This window comes from Sorex araneus, chromosome 1, assembly GCF_027595985.1.
Source record: "Sorex araneus isolate mSorAra2 chromosome 1, mSorAra2.pri, whole genome shotgun sequence".
Classification (NCBI taxonomy): Eukaryota; Metazoa; Chordata; class Mammalia; order Eulipotyphla; family Soricidae; genus Sorex; species Sorex araneus.
Window position 1 is genome coordinate 55,443,566 of NC_073302.1, and position 14,505 is coordinate 55,458,070.

Sequence of the window (14,505 nt, forward strand, 5' to 3'; positions counted from 1 at the left end):
GTGGCTCATGTATTATTCCTCTTAAGCTCATCCCATAGCTCTCTGGTATGCTGTCCATTTCTTTTAAGATCTTTTCCTATCCTTGGTTGTCTTATAGAGATTTCTTCCATCTCATGTTGGAGTTTCTGGAATTTTTCCTCAGCTGCTGTTACTCTGTTGCTCTGAGCTTCTAATGAGTCCTTCTTATGACTCCTCATTTCTGCGTATAGTTTCCTCACTTCATTTTTCATTCTTTATTGTGTTTTGCCATTCCTTCCTTGGGTTTATTAAACATCAATACCATGGTGTCACCAAAGCCATTTTCTAAGGATTTACAGAACCAGTTGCTATTGGTTGTATTTTCCTTGTTATGGTTATGCTTACTGAACCTGGTGGGTTTCTGTGAATCTTCCCTATTGCTTTTGCAGTGTTCCTGCTGTGCAGAGGGTCTTTATAGTTAGGTTCATACTGGAAGACTGATGGATTAGTTGACTGGTGGCAGCTGCTCTTTTCCTTCGCTGCCTGTTTTCAACCAATGACAGGAACTATAAATGTATATAAAATCTACTAAGTAGATATGGACATGCACTTCAACAGCTGTGGTGTGAGCCCATTAATATGGTGGTGGCTAAGTGTAGAGGTGTCCAGGGTCTCTAGGCTTGTTTTCTTGAACTTTTGTGGCGAGGAGAGGTGAATATGCAGCAGGACTAAGGGAATCATGTTGTGCTGGGAATTAAACCCTGGGACTCTGGCATGCAAAGCATATGCTGCAGTCCTTTGAACCATTTCCTAGACCCTCTTGACTTATTTCTTCCCTGCTTGTTTGCAACATATGTTTATATATATATTTTTCTGTTCTGCTAATTTACTATACTAACTTATTGTTTCTGTTTTTTCAGGGAGACTTTAAGGTTTTGTATATATCATATGCACAAATTAGAGTTTTACTTCTTTTTCTACTTTTTATTTTTTCTATTTTATCTTTCTTACTTTCTCTAGCTAGATTTTCCAATTCTATGTTCAATATTAGTGGAAAAAATATACAACCTACCTTATATCTAATTTTAGGGGAAATGATTTGGGTTTTTCACCATTGAGCATATCAACAGTGGATTCGACATATATGTCCTTTATTATGCTTATGGCTTTATTATCCTTCTATGAATGTTTGATCAGGAGTAATAGATAATAAATCTTGTCAAATGATTTCTCTATTGCTACAATTATATTTTTTCATTTTTGATGAAGTGCAATTATGTATCATGAATTGTGTATATTGAACCATCCTTGCATCTTTGGAATAAATACCATCATGATTTATGATGCATTTAATGTATTATTGAATTGGTTTGCTGATATTTTTTGAGGATTTTTCAATTTGTCCATCAAGGATTTGTGTAATGCACTTGTTAATGATAACATTGGCCTCATAAAATGTGGGACAGCTGGAGAGATAGCTCAAATTGCTGAAGCACGTACCTGGCATATGTGGAACCTGCCACTTCAATCTCCAGATTTCAAGACCCCTAAGCACTGCCAGGGGTATTCCTGGTGGCACAGAGCCACTGAGTTGGCCTTGAATCATCAGGCTGTTTTGCTGAAGTGGCTCTTTGCTGCCGGCACCCCCCGCCCCAATCTCCTCAACCAAAGCTGTGGAAGTTAGGTAAAACTTACTAGTGAAGCCATCTGTTCGTAGGCTTTGTTGGAGAGAATTTTGGTGGCTGTTTCAGTGACTGAGCACGTGATCACTCTTTCCTATTTTTTATTTCTTCCAGATTTAAATACAAAATTATGTGATTCTAAGAATCACATTTTATCTTTCTTACTTATGTGATTCTAAGAATATATGCATTTCCTTTAGATTATTCAATATGTTGGCACACTGGTATTCATTGTAACTTCATGATACATTTTACCTTTGTGATCTCTTTTGTCACTTCTCATCAATTTCTGGTTCTATGTGCTGGAGGACTCTTCATAAATCTAACTAAAAGTTTGAAAAAAATCTAAAAGTTTGTCGATTTCATATTTTTAAGGAACTATAAATTGAATTTTTATTTCTATTTCATTCACTTATATTATGATTTTGGGGGAGAAGTCTTCCAAATGTTGCTTTAAAGGCCCAGGGATTCCATGGTCAATTCTCAGCTAACCAGATGGTGGTGGCTCGGTGCAAGGCCCTGAGCATGCAATGCTCTTCGTCTTGTGGTACCAAAAATATCTGGGTACCCTAATGGTGATAAGGGTCTGGAAGCATCCAAGGATGCATCTACTGACATTCAGGAGATGATGTGGTACCAGGAATTGAACCTAACCTGGGTTATAGCCTGGCATGTAAGTTAAACTCTGTACTATTTCCAGACCCTTATGTTCTAAGTAAACAAATAATTCCCTCTTTCTTGAGGTTTGGGTTTTCTCTTTTTCCGGTTCCTTTAGGTGAAATGCTTATTTCTTATAGATGATGCTTCGTGATATAGAGCTGTCATAAACTGCACTATTACTGCTGCTTTTGCTGTATCCCTGAGATTCTAAAAGCTCGTATCCATTTTTGTATCTTCAGGTATTAAAAACACAAAACTAAAAAACTCTTTTCTTTTCGGGTCACACCCGGCTATGCAAAGTGGCTACTCCTGGCTTTGCACTCAGGAATTACTCCTGGCAGTGTTCAGGGGACCATATGGGATGCTGGGTCAGCCGCGTGCAAGATAAATGTCCTACTCACTGTGCTATTGCTCCAGTCCCCTCTTTTACTTTCTTATTGAGTCAATATTATTCAGTAACTTGTTGGTCTCAAGTTATTTGAAAAATTTTGGTTTTATGCTTGTGGCTTAGACTGAAGTGATCACATAGCTGGTAGGGCGTTTGCCTTGCATGCGGCTGACCTGGGTTTGATCCCTCCATCCCTCTCGGAGAGCTGCAAGCTTTGGAGAGTATCTCGCCCGCACAGCAGAGCCTGGCAAGCTACCTGTGGCGTATTCAATATGCCAAAAACAGTAACAAGAAGTCTCACAATGAAGATGTTACTGGTGCCCGCTCAAGCAAATCAAAGAGCAACGAGAAGACAGTGCTACAGTGACAGTGCTACAGCACTACAGGCTTATTTCAAGTTTTATACTGCTGTGATAAGATACTTGATATGATTTTAATCTTCATAAGCTATTGACATTTGTTTTGTATCACAACATGTGTTTATCCTCAGGAAGTTCCATATACATTTAAAAAGAATATGTACTCAGCATTTTGGGGGGTGTAATGTCCTATAAATAGCTCAAGATCATCTGGTTTAACTCATCACAAAAGGCTGTTATTTCTTAGTTTTCTCTCTGGTTGATTTGTCCAGTTATGTAAGTGGGTTTTGAAATCCTCAACTATCACTGTGTTACTGTCAGTGTCTCTCCTTAGGGCTCTTAATAAATAATGATTTTAAATATATGGATATTCCTTCATTTGGTGAATAAATATTAATGAGTGTTAAGTCCTGAATCAATTTAACAGTACACAATATCTATTTCTATGAGTCTTACACACCACCAATCACCACACCCAGCTTGGTGCTCAGGAATTAATTCTGTGCTGCCAGAGATCAAACCTAGGCCTTTAGCATGCAAAGCATAAACACTGACCTGAGCTCTCTCAGCAACTCCTTCTGAAGTATAGATAAGTATAGATGCCTCTTCCTTTGTTATTACAACACTTCCTTGTAGTATAATTCCTGTTTCTTTGAGCCTGTATTTTTTTGCCTCCCTCTTTTTTGGGGGTGGAGAGTATACCTAGCTGTGTTTAGGTCTTTCTTCTGGCTCTGTGAGTAGAAATTACTCCTGGCAAGGCTCAGGAGACTATATATGGTACTGGCGCTAGAACTTGAGTTGGCTGCATGCAAGGCAAGTGCTTTATCATTGTATTCTCTCTCCAGCCCAGAAAGTGTTTTGCTTTTTAATCCACTCAGTCTTGATATGCTACTTCTGACTAGTGAATTCAGTCTATTAACATTTGTATTATCGATATGTAAATTACAGTCCCATCTTCCTAATTGTGATTTGGGGACTTGCAGCTTTTGTCTCTATTCTTTTGCTATTTTCTTATTCTTTTTCCTTATATCTATGAATTAGCTACCTTTTGTGTTATGCTTGGATTCAATTTTTTTCACTTTTTTAGAAGTTAAATTAAGATAGATTTGTATATACTACTCCGTGCTTATAACTTTTTTAAAACAGGAAATTAATCTTAAATTTATTCTCCTAGTTTATATTTTCACTCATCTCCTCACATTTTATGTATCTTTGATATCTTATTGCTTCCAAATGGGGCTTATTTTCACATTATAGACGTTCCTCTAGTATTTCTTGCAAGGTGAGTTTGGTGTACATGATTTTTCTTCTTTTTGACTACAAAGCTTTTTATGGCTCTCTTAATTCTGAGTTGGCTAGCTGAGTAATGCCTAGCTAGCAGAGTGGTCTTGAAAGCCATTACTTCTCACCACTTTAAATATAGCATGCTCAGTCCCTTCTGGCCAATAAGGTTTCTGCTGAGAAATCTATTTATAGTCTTACTGTTGACAGAGGTTTGAGTGGGGAGTGGTCTATTATATGTGTTTCATTACTTTCTTTTTCATAGGTTAAGATTGGACACATTTTTGCACTTTAATTATAATGCAACTTGTACATTTGCTTAGGTTTATTTGGTCTAGAACTCATTGAATTTCCTACATATCCTGGATGACGATTTCTGGAGTACTCTATTTTGGTCAAGGTTGTTGAGAGAAGACTTTTATGGAAGAAAATTTGAGTATAAGCTTGAAAGAAAGGAGAGGGGAAAAGCCCCTTTATGAACGAAGGGGATTCCAGATAAACAACAGTAAGTGAAGAGGTCCTAATCTAGTTGTCTGCTGAATCCCCTGAAGTGGAATGGAAAGAGAAAAAGTAGTAGCAGTGGAAATTGAAAAGGCAAACCAGAGCCAGATTATGCAAGCACTGAAGGAAGTTGGGAGGTTTCTATTATTTTGCATAAGAATGGAGGTACCTGGGGGCAGCGGGGTGGGGATTTTAAGCAAAGGAGTGGCATCATTCCCTGTGTCTACATCAATGTTTCCCAAAGCAGGAAATTCTGCTCCCTGTGGGGTGCTGAATTAATCCCAGACAGTGCTTGTAGCTTCTGATACCTGGGCCAGTGGTGCGTGTGTGTGGGGGGAAGGTGTCACACTTTCTGTCTGTTTGCTGAAAGAAGACAGACTGCCATAGTGGTAGGCAAATACCAGTAGTGGGAACCTCTACTATAAGTGAATACTATGGTAGCAGATATGCTATATTAGAGCAATAGCTGAAGCAGGGTGACTATAGCAACTTCAATAGATCAATGTTCTGAACTATTGTGATGTTTTGAACCAGAATGAACAATGGGAGGTGGTCATAATTTCTTGGATTCTGGACACATTCTGAGAGCAGTAAATAAAATTTGTCATTAATTGATGTGGGTGTGAATAAAAAATATGAGACAAAGATAATTCCAAAATTTTATTTTTTTTTTGCCTGATGGAACAGAAGTTTAAAGTTGTCATTTGCTAATAGGAAATATTGGGAGAAATGCAGGGTTTGGCTTTGGATGTGAAATTTAAGATGCCATTTTAGATGGCCAATTAGAGATGCTTTCTTACCAGAATGGCTTTTATTTTTTAACTCCAGTGAGAGGCAAAAATTATTTTCTATTGGGGACAGAGATAGCACAAAGGGCTGTGGTCTATGCCCAGCATGCACAAGGCCTGGGGTTCAATCCCTGGCACTTCTTGGTCTCCCAAACACTACTCAGTGTAGCCCTGATGGCTCCCAGCAGCACTGTAGAGACCTCCCCCACAAAACAAAAATTAAAAAAAAAATATTTCCACTCAAGGCTTTCTTTAATGTCTATTCTCCCATTTTCAGTTGCTTTTTCTTTCACTTGTTAGTAAACTCAATTATATAAACCCGTATAATGTTTTCAGATGCCAGATAGTTTTTACTCTATTATTCTGTTGCTGTAGTAAATTACATTGATGTACTTCCTAATGATTATATTTGTGATAAAAATACACCTGCAATTCTAAAGGAACATCTTTAGTTATATTTTTAATTTCCCTTATGTATTATGGCTTATTTGATTTTCAATCACTGCTTCAACAAATCTGGGTTATTTGTTTTGCTAGAAAAATATATTTTCTAAGGACTGACAGATTGTTGTACATTTTTTCCTACAGTTTAATTTTTTTTATATTTCTTCCAATTCCTAATATTACATATTTTCCACTTTTATATTTTATTTAAAACTGGCTTGGCAGTTTTAATTAAATTATGTTTCACTCTTATTTTAATTTTTAATGTTTCTTTGAGTTAATAAAATTTCTTAACCTTCTTCCATTTGTGTATTTAATGTTGCATATTTATTTTTAGTCTATTAGGAAATGAACATATTTGGGGGGCCAGGGGAAAGAAAAAGTTAATTAAACCAAATCACTGAATAGAGATAAATATTTTGGTGGGTGAGTAAATTGAGATCTCCAAGGCTGGTCAGATCGGAACTGGACCTCTTCCACCCAGAGTCCCCATTTTCCAGCAGCTAGGCAGTCACACTCAGAAACTGCCCCCAGCACCATGTAATCCCATCAATGGTCAACATCCAGAGACTATAAAACCAAGCTCCCTGGGGCTTGAGAGATAACACAGCGAGTAGGGTGTTTGCCTTTTATGCGTGCATGCGGCAGACTGGGGTTCGATTCCCAGCATCCCATATGGTCCCCTGAACACTGACAGAGGTAATTCCTGAGTGCAGAGCCAGGAGTGACCCCTGTGCATCACCTGGTGTGACCCAAAAAAGAAAGAAAAATAAAAAACAAAAGACCCAAGCTCCCTGACATCTGATAGCCTACTTCTCCCTCTTGGAGAATCTGGCAAGCTAGCAAGAGTTTATTGCCCACATGGGAGAGTCTGGCAAGCTCCCCGTGGCATATTCCTATGCCAAATACAGTAACAATAATGGGTCTCATTCCCCTGACCCTGAAAAGCCTCTAATGCTCACCATTGGGAAGGACGAGTAAAAAGAAGCTGCTAAAATCTCAGGGCTAGGATGAATGGAGACGTTATTGAGACTGCTCAAGCAAATTGATGATAACCAGGATGACAGTGACAGTGACAGTGAATTGAAATGGTAAAGTGGATTGTGCTGAATATTTGGCACTTTGCTGGTGGGCAAGATGAATTTACCTTATACCCCTAAGACATAGCAGTATTTACATGCTTATAAACCAATTACCTAAAAAAAAAAGAGAAAGAAAGAAAGAAAGAAAGAAAGAAAGGAAGAAAGAAGGGAGGAAGGAAGGAAGGAAGGAAGGAAGGAAGGAAGGAAGGAAGGAAGGAAGGAAGGAAGGAAGGAAGGGAGGGAGGGAGGAAGGGAGGGAGGAAGGGAGGGAGGAAGGGAGGGAGGAAGGGAGGGAGGGAGGGAGGGAAGAAAGAAAGAAAGAAAGAAAGAAAGAAAGAAAGAAAGAAAGAAAGAAAGAAAGAAAGAAAGAAAGAAAGAAAGAAAGAAAGAAAGAAAGAAGGAAAGAAAGAAAGGAAGGAAGAAAGAAAGGAAGGAAGGAAGAAAGGAAGGAAGGAAGAAAGAGAAAGAAAGAGAAAGAAAGAAAGAGAAAGAGAAAGAAAGAAAAAGAGAAAGCTAGAAAGAAAGAAAGAAAGAAAGAAAGAAAGAAAGAAAGAAAGAAAGAAAGAAAGAAAGAAAGAAAGAAAGAAAGAAAGTTTTAAGACACCAGAATGATAGAGGACAGCAAGTAAGGTGCTTGCCTTACATGTAGCTGACCTGTGTTTGATTCCTGGCATCACATATGGTGCCCTGAGTCCCACCGAGAATGATCCCTAAATTTAGAACCAGAAGTAAGCCCTGAGCATTTCTGGGTGTGAATTCAAAACTAAAAAGCAAATAAATAAATTTCAAAAAGGTTTTTTGTTACCCATTTTCTTTTGAATAGTTTTTTAAAATGTTTTATTTTTCTAAATGTCTATCTTACTAGACCACTTGCCATTTCTCTGTTTATTTACTTGAACCTTCTAAGTGGTGCTCAGGAGACCTCACAGCCCCCTCTTGGCAATTCTAGGCAACTGCATTGGTGGTTCAATGAGGAGCATGTGATATGGCTTGGGCCCTTCAGTGCCAGGAATTATTTGGGCTACCCCGCTGTGCTCAGGACCTCCAGGGCCAATACCGTGGAGCTGATCATGTGGTGCTGGGGATCAAAGTGTGGTTACTTCTATCAGCGCATCTTCCTGAAGTCCTGTACTCCGCTGGCCCCTTTCCATTTTTAACATTTTTATGTTAGGGATGGTTAAAAGAGTGACGAAAACTAACTTAAGTGAAAATACATGCCCAGGGGAACATACTCAAGAATATACTGTAAGAAGGGTCCCCTGATCCTCTTGGCAGAGATGATTTTGTTAGATTCTCTTATTTCTAGTAACAACATCATAGAAATAAGCTTATAGAATTGCTCTCCTGGGGCCATCTCGATCTCAGACTACAGTGCTCAGGCCAGATTAGTCTTTTCTGTCCCTAGCAGGGTCCTAGTCTTGTCGTTACTTTTGGATCATGACAGCATTTGTCCATAATCAAGCTCTTAACTTACAGTTAAGAATTAGGCACTTTGGCCAGGTCCATCTTGATGCCTGGGTAGCACATAAATCACCGCTTGCCCTGGATCCGTCCCGTCCCTTGTTGGGACCCTGCTTTTGGGGTGCTAGGAACTGAGGGCAACTGAGGCTTAAGTGGAGAAAACAGACGCCCGGGAATGAATAATATTCGGAGCCAATTAAATCCCAAGTTACAAAAGCATGATATTGCCTTCTTGTGTCTATACAAAAGGGACATTGCTTTAAAGTAAATTATTCAAAAGACATAAGGAGAGGAGAAAGGCAATATTAACTTATAATATTAGTTCAGTATCCTAGAAAGATCCGACCTTACAAATTAACAGTCTCATTAGGGGAAAAGCTAATTAACTGTTTGGGGAAGAGAGTATAGTGAAGTAGTTACAGATAAACAAAGAAATGGGAGTGACTCGGGAGTACCTTGATGGGTGTGACCGGGAAAAACTTAAGCTCCTTGTGGCAAGGGGGAAAGGACAAAACAATGTCATCTACACACTTTCAAAAGTATCCATTAGTTTCTAGTTTAATTTGTTAGGAGGCTTCCCAAAAATAATGGCATGATAAAGACTTCTAGAGTGAAGGCCTGGTTTATTCTGCTCTCTCGTGCTCTCTCTCTCTCTCTCTCTTGCAGTGCTGGCAATCGAACCCAGGTGTCATGCATGAAAGACATGTCCTTTTTATGAGTCTCTGTTTACTCTGTCAACTTCACTCATCATATTTTATAATTGAAGGCCTCAGGTGTGGACCCACTTGACCTTCGACATTTGTGGATTAATGAGAAAGGTTTTGTTTTGTTTCCTGGGGGAGACTAATTATGTTGCCTTAGCTTCCTAATTTCAGCCCACTACCTAAAATGCACAGTGAGCATCTGTAGGTGCTACTCATACTCTCAATGTATAGGGTAGCTTTTGTTTCTATCCTCTTGTTGTGCATGCCAAGAGATCTTCTGTTTCAAAACCATAAACTCCTTCAGTCTAACTTCACTAAACCAACCCACAAAATATTCTATTTGAAGTAAAATCTATGCTTACCTTGCAAAGGCAAATTCTCCAGCAGCCTCACGCTTCGTTTAGACTGAACAACACCTGCAGTGGTGGTTGTTAGCCACTCATAAAATGATTCCTAAGGACTCCACATTACATTCACATTCATATGTGCGCGGCTGTCTGTGTACGTGTGTATATGTGTATGTGTGTGTGTGAGAGAGAGAGAGAGTGAGAGAGAGAGAGGTAGAGAGAGAGAGAAAGAGAAAGAGAGAAAGACAGAGAGACAGAGACAGGGACAGAGAAACAGAGGGAAGAGACAGACTGTAAGTGAAGCAGGATGCCATATTAAAAGAACCCATGTGTCAAATATGGGGCTGTCTCTGACCAATTATCAGCAAAGGACGGAAGCTGCCTGCAAATAAATAAATTCTGCCAACAACAGTCTACAGGAATGAACTAGAAAGTGCATCCTCTGAGTTAAGCCTGATGCTGACCACCCCCGCCTGAAGAACGAGTGTCAGAGGATTCAGTTAGGTTTTGCTAATTTTTATTGGCAGCCACTGGTTCAAAGTGTTTTACAGCAATTAAGTCTTAGGGTAATTTGTTATGATGCAGCATGAAACAATGCATAGATTTTCTTTTAAGAAATTCTTTGTAGGGTATGTACAGGGTATATAAAGGGTAAGTACGCTAATGACTTGTTCCTTCTTTTTCAAGGTAATCAGTCTGCAAGAGAGTTATGTGCTCCAACCCACAACAGTGACTGTTTTTATCTTCCCACATTTTCTGAAAAGACCACAAATCAGGTTTTTGGGATATAGTTCTTTTAAATGATGGTTTTAAAGTGATTGTAAAGTTAATAGTTCTGAAAAAAAAAATATTACCAACAAATGCCTACTAGAATGGCTAAAGTAAAAAATAATTTAAAAACTACATCTTGGAAAGGATGCAGACCAACTTGGTCTCTCAGACTTTTTTTGTTAAGATGGTGTGGCCATTAGAGAAAACATTCTTACCACATTAAAAGCAGACTTCCAGGGCCACAAATGCAGCTCTAGTGGGAACATCTATGCCTCTTTACATATATGAAGCACTGGGTTTGGTCCCTGGCACTATATGGCAGCCAGGCAAAGTAGGTAGTCCCAAGAGCCACTCCCATAATAAATAAAACGAACATGTACAATTTAACTCCAAATGTAGAAAAATGAAAAATAACTGGTTCATAAAAAATCTATACACAATTATTCATTTACACATGTAAGTTACATTTATATTAATAGAATTTTAAATTAAGACTAATAAAACTTACACTTTATATTAAATGATATTAACAGCAAAACGTGGTTTATTGACAAGATTCTGAGGACACAAAATCAAGAGGACATTAGTGCGTTTATGATAGTTTCAAGGAATGGGTTCACAAAATTATGGAATTTTTAATTTTACAATTAAAATATTTCAAGGTGGGTGAGAAAGATAGTAATGCTATGCACATGGCTGATGTGGACTTGATTTATGGCATGAACACCAGGAGGAGTGATCCCTGAGCAGTCAAGAGTAAACCCTGAGCATGATTAGATGTAATCCTATAAAGAAATATGCAAGGGGGCAACCAGGGGTGGCTCAATTGACTGATGCACATGTCTTGCATACAGGTGGTCTGAGTTTAATGCCCAGCACTGTAAAATCTCCCAAGCACTGATCCATTAGTAGCACCAGGTATGCAACCCCTCCCCATTCAAAATCTGTAAGGATTGACTGGCTGGAGAGCCAGGAAGAGCCAAAATTACAATTCAAGTTTTAATGTTGTGTCAGAATTATCCTTTACTATGCAAAGATAAGTTTTTGGTTCCATTCAGGTCTTCAACTGACTAGAAAAGGCCCACCCATGTCATGAAGGGCATTTTTTGGGGAAAAAGGGGCACAGCTGGTGGTGTTCTGGTGACACACTTAGTGTCATGTTGCTTGGGAACCATACAAGATCAGGGATTCAATCCAGGGTTCTCATACATAAATAAAGCAGGTACTCCAGTTCTTGGAGCAATCTCCAGGGCCTTAACAATCTTCTTAGCTTTAATTGCACTGACATTTTAGTTTTATCCTCAAACAAACCAAAGAAAATTCTGAAGTATTTGAACACGTCTGGTATTGTGATCCAGACAGATGTATGTGCACATTTCATTCTCTCTTAAAATTTTGGCTCTTCATATGGCTTTGTCTCCCCATACAAAAATTTAGAATCTTGTCTCTTCAAAATATTTTGTTCTGAAATTTAGTTATAGTGCTGAACCTGCATATCAGTCTGAATACAACCAACATCTTTGCTAAGTTGAATATACCAATCCAGTTTTCAGTTTTCAGTGTCTCCCAGGTATTTAGATCTTCTTTGTTTCTTCTCATTAGTTGTGTAGTTTAAGTATACATTTCCTGTGTTTGCTTTGCTAAAACTGCACCTAAGTATTTCTCATTTTTGGAGTAATTGTGTGGTGTATTTTCATGTTTGGTTTACACTTAGTTATTACTGTTATGCTATTTTAAAGAAATTTTAAAAATTGGGGCTGGTGCGACAGTACAGAAAGGAGGGTGTTTGCTTTGTACACGGCCAACCTGGGTTCAAGCCCAGGCATCCCTTATGGTCCCCTGAGCACCGCCAGAAGTAATTTCTGAGTGCAGAGCCAAGAGAAACTCCTGAGAATTGCCAAGTGTGATACCAAAAGCAAAATAAATAAATAAATTGGAATATTAAATCAACTTTCATCTTTTCTGATGTAGCATTAAATCTTAAATAGAATGTCTGTTGCTGTAGTCACAAATTACTCCAAGTTTAGTCGCTTAACACTACTAATAAAAGGTTCTTCTTTTAGAGTTCTGGGTGTCCAACATTAGATTCACTAGACTAAATAAAGGTGTTGTCAGTAGCAGGCTTCTCTGAACACTCTAGGGACAATCCATTTCTTGCCTTTTCCAGAAGTGAAAGTGTCTGAAGTTGTTTTGGCTGATGTCCCCATTAATCCATTCTTTTATTTATTTATTTATTTATTGAATCACAGTGAGACACACAATTAAAAAATTGTTCATGATTGGGTTTCAGTCATATAATGTTCCAACACCTGCCCCTTCACCAGTATACATCTCCCACCACCAATTTCCCTCCCACCCCCCATCCCCTACCTTTATTGCAGGCACATTATGGTTTGTAATACAGATATTGAAAGGTTGTCAGGTATATCCTTTTACCTACTTTCAACACTTAGTTCCTGTCCAAAGTGATCATTTCCAGTTATTACTGTCATACTGGTCCCTTCTCTATCCTAGCTGCCCTTGGCCCCCCAACACTTGTGGCAAGGGGCACATTAGTCCATTCTTAACGCTAACGAGGTATTGCCTTCAAACTTTTCTGTATTTTTGATTCTGTGACAACACTGCTTCTTAGAAGTGTTCCTTGCCTTCATCTTAGAAGATATCAAGTCCAGGACGTCTTATCACTCATGATTCCTAATTTAACAATACTCAAAGCTGTTGCATCAGAGAGGGTAATACATTCACTGGTTTCAAGAATTAAGAAGTAGTCATTATGAGGGAACATTCCCCCCACCCCCACTGCACTTACTTTCTTTATATTCTTTGGTTTGGCTACCAAGGTAATACTATGCAGTTTCTGTTTTTATTTATTTATTTCTGCTTGTTCAATTTTTCTGTTTTTTTCTTTTTTCCAAATTTAGTTTTATTAAAGCATCTTCAGTTACAAAGTCATTCATAGTTATTTATAGGTTTTTGACATAGGGTAGTACAAAGTTATTCATAGGTTTGTGACATACAACGTTCCATCACCAATCCAGCCACCAGTGTCAACTTCCCTATATCAGTGTCCCAAGGTCCCCTCTCTTACAATCCTACCCCAACCCCAGTCTGTCATCTTGACAAGCATCATTTAAGTTTGGCCATTAAAGTTTGAGTCTCCTGATTTCAGCATTGGCTACTGTGGATTGACTATTTAGCTCTATCATTCCTTACCATCACTGATGTACCTGAATCCCCCTGAACCCCTCACTGCTTTTCATCTCTTCACCCCTCCCCCTCACTCTATTTCTTCCTTCTTCTCTGGGGATCAAGGGTGATCTACGCATAGCCCCTTTAAACTGAACGGCATTTACTAATGCAGTTAATCTAAATATCACATATAAATGATATCATCCTGTGATTTTCCTTCTTCTTCTGGTTTATATCATGTAGCATGGTATTTTCTAGTTCCATCCATATTGCAGCAAATTGCATGATTTCATCATTCCTTACAGCTTTGTACTACTCCATTGTTTATATATACACCAAACCTTCATGTTTCCATTTTTGTATCAAAATTATCTTGTGATTAGACATTACATGTTCAAATTAGTAATTAATGCATACTGTTATTTTCTTCTGAGTTGGGAATACTTTAAAGATAATTTTTTTTTGGCTTTTTGGGTCACACCCGCTGATGTTCAGGGGTTACTCCTGGCTCATGCACTCAGGAATTACTCCTGGCAGTGCTCAGGGGACCATATGGGCTGAGAATTGAACCTGGGTCAGCTGCGTGCAAGGCAAATGGTCTACTCACTGTGCTATCGCTCTAGTCCCTGAAGAAAATATTTTTGAATACTATGAACAATGCTTCAGTGTTTCATTCTATAGTTAAATAACCACACTGTCTGATGATGTGTTCTTAGAATTATCATCCTTAATAGCTATTTACATTTTTAAATTTATTTTTTGGGGTTTATAATACTATTAATAGTGGTTTCTCATGGACATAATTCCAATGCCACACCAATCACACAGTGCACCCATCTCCCTCCTAATCCCCTTCCCTACTCCGCCCCCACCACCAAGTGTGTGGATCA